This window comes from Adiantum capillus-veneris, chromosome 24, assembly GCF_014529385.1.
Source record: "Adiantum capillus-veneris isolate H3 chromosome 24, ASM1452938v2, whole genome shotgun sequence".
Taxonomy (NCBI): domain Eukaryota; kingdom Viridiplantae; phylum Streptophyta; class Polypodiopsida; order Polypodiales; family Pteridaceae; genus Adiantum; species Adiantum capillus-veneris.
The window spans coordinates 137,792,310-137,798,119 of NC_140954.1; the positions used below are offsets into that span (position 1 = coordinate 137,792,310).

The 5,810-nt window shown below is 35.8% G+C and overlaps 1 pseudogene; it reads left to right on the forward strand.

Moving 5' to 3' along the window:
• The first annotated feature begins 1,545 nt into the window (after window positions 1-1,545).
• On the forward strand, window positions 1,546-3,027 carry LOC147427222 (uncharacterized; annotated as a pseudogene).
• Window positions 3,028-5,810: the final 2,783 nt, after the last annotated feature.

Genomic DNA, 5,810 nt, shown 5'->3' on the forward strand with positions numbered 1-5,810 from the left:
GTGCTTAGTAGTAAAGATCTTGAACACATCTGTGTTGTTGTCAGCCATGGAAAATGTTGTACCTGATGTGAAAACTGTCCCAAATGAGGAGAAATTGAGTGAGACTAGCATGTGCTATATAGCACAACCCGCAATAGAATGTATAGGACCTGTTATAAAAAGAACTGCACTGACCAAAATTTTGTACTAAATGACAAAATTGCCTGTGCAGACCTACCTGTAGTGGAAACGGAGGCCGAAATGAGCCCAAATCAAAAATTCGTGTAGATTAGTCTCTACAAGCTTTCCTAAAATTTTTGTCGACCTATGAACACTTTCCAGAGCTCACAAAAATCGGAGAAAGTGAGCAGGCATGTGATGGAGCTACTGGCGACTAAGCCCGAGAGGACGCAACCTGCTCTGATACCAATTGTTGGAATTAGGGTTGCAAGAAAACACACATAGCTTAGAGAAGATGAAGGAAGCTCAAGGCACACAACTGAGAGTGTATTACTTATGGAAAGATAGATATCCCTAGAGTGATGGGCATATATACAATGCACGGGGGAAAAAGGCTCCTAAAGAGGGAAAAGATGGACCGGCAATCTTGTGTTCACACACATCACTACCACATGTATATGGTAACAATTATAGATTTTCAAGTCACGTTGCAAGTGACGAAGAAGGACACAATAACTTATAAATGTAACGGGTTCTTTTTTAAAAAGGTAATGTTTATAATACTATTGTGTAATATATATTCCAGCGTTTTGCTTTGATTCTTTCTCCTATCTTTGTTGAGGAGCAAGAAAATACACAATCTCCCACATATCTGCAAAGCATGGCCAATTCTTTCACCTCCATCATTCTAAATGTATACTTCCACCATTTTTAGAGAGGATAGAATGCATCAAGTGCATTTCTTCTTAGTGATTGGGAAAGAAAACATTGTCTGTGGTGGGTTGACATGAAGAAAGAGGTTTATTGAAGAATTAAGTGAAGCATATGCAAGGCATTATAAGGGAGAGTGTAGATCACACTCTGGGTTGATTGGAAATATGAATGAAGCTACACTAAAACAAGTGCAAGAACAACAAAAAAACATTTTAGAGACTGAGAAATTGCAATTGGAGCAACTACTTGCAAAAACAGGAAAACCAAAGCTTCCAACTATGAGGGTTATTCTTGCTTTGTATGATTTTCTATTTTGTCTATTGCTCAAGTGATTTTAATTTTGTTATGAATTGTTATAAATGTAGAGAAAGATTTTGTTGATTTTGATATTACACATACTAAGAAAAGAAAGAAGAGCTTCACCACCGACATGATATACTTGCCAATTCAATCCTTCTCTCATGTGTCTCATCTTGCAACTAAAGAGAGAGTGGCCATTCTTGAATGTGATTACATCGTATTGGGTAACAGAAATACTTGTTGGGAAGTTTGGTGGTGAATTTGAAAAGATAAGGTCATTCTTTTAAAGACCAATGGAGAGAGAAGTCAATGCCACAAGAAGACTTGTGCTTGGAGTGTTGATTATGTGTTATTGACTTACCAGTTGGATCTATGATTTCAGGTAATGTTTGGTTACTTATGAAGAGCCTAAATAAAAAATTTGAATAATGATAACATGTATTGTTGACTTGCTTGTTGGACACATGATTCCAGGGTATGAGGCTATGCCTCATTGGAATGGCATCGTTGATGATCATGTTCTCTACTCATTGGGCATTGTGGCAGCTTGTATGGATGACAGAGGATGGACACTTGTTACATGTTCCACATCATCTCTATCTATTGTCGAGCGTATGGCATCAAAAGTGTGGATGGAGGTTCATCTTTGATGGTTAGCTGAGACCATGGAGCCATACGTCTACACTGGTAAGAGTGACTTTGTAGTGAAGGTTAGTTTCATTAAAACTTGTATAATCTAGATGTTCTTGTACATATTGCATTGAGATTGATTGGATGTGATATTGATGAATATTTATGTTCTTTTTTTTTAATTACGAGAATAGGGCTAAGTTTGAAGAGACCTGGTTGCACACCATTACTTCATTTTGAAAAAGACAATGCAATAGCAAAAGAGTTACAACAATCTTTGGAGTCTTATATCCTTCAAAATTTTCTTCCATCATCCCACCGCTCCAAACAAGCAGGCAATTTCGGAAGCTGGCAAGGACGAAAGTTGAGAAAAGTCTTTCTTTCATGCTTATGTTTATGGAGTTTCTAACTACCTTAAATAATACTGTGTTGGAGCTTGGAGCAGGAACATGACCAGTTCTAAGAGGATGTCTACATACAAAAAGGTGGTGTCTTGCAATAAAGATTGATAAATCCACTCTTGATAACCATCTTCAACCGTTGATAGCTTGCTACTTTATGGATGTTGGAGCCTCTTCCTCATATATACCAATGGAGGAGGAAAACTTAGAGACCTTCAACCCACAAATTGGTAAGTTCTAAATAAAACTATGATTTTTGTCTCTTTAAGTTACAATTTGTTACATTTTTGAGATATACCTTTAAATTTAAGTTGTTGCCATGTTATGCTGCAAAAATGGCAAGTTTTATGTGTAGTAGGTATGGCTACTTTGATCGGCCATTGGTGGAAAAGCGAAGGTCACGATTGATTTTTGTTCATGACCATGCTGCACACTGCGATGATACTACAAGCAGCAAAACTTTATAAAGCTAACTTTTTGATACTACTAATATATTGGTATTGGACATTATGGATTTGATTTTACATTCTATTTTGTATTTGGCATTATGGTTTGTGTCAAATTTAGACATATTGCCTTTGTTTGATTACATAGTCATGTTTTGGAATTGGACATGGAGTTTTTTTTGTATATATTATTAGTGGAATATTTTCTTATTTAATTATAATATTTCACTACTCATGTTTTGATAAATGACAATGTGGTTTCATTGGGCTTTGCTTCTTGTGTTCTTCGTTATGATAAGAATGTTCAAGTTTGGTATACACTTACTCAAGTTTTGGTATTGCATTATGTAGTTTTGTTTTGTCTTCATGATAGTTGAAGTCTCCTTTGCACATATAAAGATTAGATTGCTTAGAGGTCCATGGTTTTGTATTGGACATTGTAGATGTAGTTGGAATTTGCAATTTCTATTTTGACATAATGGTGAGTATATGGTTGGTGTAATATTTGCATTCATTGGCTTTTAATATACATATATTCGTGTTCTGGTAATGAGCATTGTGATTTTCATATGCTAACTTTGATTACATTAATGGTATAATTGTAGTATTGAGCATTGTTGGTTGCTTTGATATTTGCTTAGATGACCATTATTTTTGTAGATGTAGTTGAAATTGCAATTTCTATTTTGACATAATGGTGAGTATATGGTTGGTGTAATATTTGCAATCATTGGCTTTTAATATACAGATATTCGTGTTTTGGTAATGAACATTGTGATTTTCATATGCTAACTTTGATTACATCAATGGTATAGTTGTAGTATTGAGCATTGTTGGTTGCTTTGATATTTGCTTAGCTTGCTTAGATGACCATTATTTTTTGTTGGACATTATAGTTAATGTGTGAAATTTTGACTTTATAGTTAGTGTTGAACATTATAGTTAGTGTGTGAAATCTTGCAGAAAATCTTTCCAAAATATATATTTCTAATGGAAATATATAAATAGACAAGATCATTACAGGGAAGCTCGTAATGTGTAGCTCAAATGTTTTAGCTCATTCAACTAACATACCCTAGTAGATGCAGGTGATACCTATGTGATAGAAGTCCATATATAGCATCTATTGGCTCCCAATTGTGCTCAACGCTATCACCACAAATCCATATCATCTGCGGTCAAATTTTTAGCTCCTATGTGTTGCCCCTTCAAGAAAGCAATATGTCGTGTACCTTGCAGGCATGCACCAATGAGATCTAACACACATGCCTCATACAAGGACATATATTTTACACCATTGTTTGTGGTGAACCAGCTCCCATGAATAGATTCAGATAGTTAACAATGTAGAACCATATATCTGTCATCTTCCTCCATTGCCTAGAGAAAATATTAGAATGTTAGAAAGGAATGAAAATATAAATATATTGATCACAATATTTTCATAAAAAAGAAAAGCTACCTTTAGAAAATACAAGCTACCTTTACAATATATTCTCCCCATTGGAAAACTCTGGCATGCCACCAAGAAATCCAAGTTCTAGCATTCTTTCATGGTTTGGTTTTGCATTACCCTTCTCCAAGCACTCACATAAAGACTTCAGCTCCATAGTAGCACCTTCAACAGAGGGAGCATTCTTCCAAGCCCTACATCGAATTTTGAACTCCTCTTGACACTCAGGTTGGACACACTTTTTTGAATGTTTATCCAAGCGGGATCCAAGCTACCTTCCCAGTGATGAAGGCAAGTTTTCCTTTTCCCTCCATAATGTTTTCTGACCTCCATTGAACACCGTTTGCAATGCCAACCAATTTTTTTGAGCCTCATCAGTCATGAAACCATGGAATTCAGCTCTTGGGTAACCCTTTTTTCCAATACTTCATTCAAGAACTACCAAAATAATATTTGAGCCTCTGTATCCTCACATCCAAATTGTCAGCGATTGCTATTGTTTGAAGTTCTTGCATGTATGGATTATACACATGGCATGCCATGGTATGCCAATTTCTAATCCTCTTCACATGATCAAAGCATACCCAACAATGTCCCATCTCCCTGGATGGTTGCATTTTATTGGCAAGATCTACACATTAACAACTCCCTTTGTACTTATCTTAAACACATGGCATCTAGCATATTTTGTGGATGAAAGCTGACCTAGAAATACTACACCATGTATGAACTGCAACTTGCTTTTTGCTTTTAGAGCTAAAACACTTTCCAATCCATGTTCTTAAACACACATATTATCTTTGTTATCTCTTTTCCACCTTGCAATCCTATTACAATCAAAAGAAAATCATGATTAGTATGATTTTTAGTAAGAAAAAAAGGTAATGCAAAGAAATGCAACCTTTTTTAGTACTCAATAATGGTTGAAGTTTTTGAAATAATACATTAAGCTCGATCAGTATCTATCATTTGGCCATTGTTTTATGTAGATAGCATAGCCTCCAACACCAAGTGTTCTACTAGCTTCTTTTGCAAAGCCTTAGGTCTTACACTTGTGACTTGATGCAATATATCTTGGAGCGTTTGTTTTATCATATCAACTAGATCTTGTTTTGAAGACCCTTCAGCAACCCTATGCATATGATACCCCAGACAAATAACATAATGTAATGGAAATGGCCTATGAACTTTGAGAATAGCAGAGAGAATTAGAGTGAACATTTTTGTGAGACTAATTTGAGAGCATAGAGGGTGAACTTATTTGACGGTAGCAACATAATCATAGTACTTAGTTAACTTGGCATGAGCAATACTTTTGCAAGAGAGAGATTTTAGAGAACATGACAAAATTGAGGACCGGTTTTATGTGGAGTGGGTCCCCCCTCCAAAAGTCATTTTCCATTATAGATTCTCCCATCAAAAGAGACTTGGTACGATACAATCTTTGTGTTCCTTGTGACCTAGGTGATGCAATGAAGATGGAAAGCTTCATGCATCATGACCATAACATAAAATTTTCAAAACGCATTAACTATCCCAAGCCTCAGTCCCAAGGCCTCAAACACCTTTGAAGATGGAGAGAGCTAGCGGGGAGTGAGGGTAGGGAAGAGGAAGAAGAAACATTCCATAATAGAAAGAAGTAGTTCCTCTCTTATCATCACTCTTCTTGCTAGCATACATAATAGCATAGTAATGAATATGCATAAG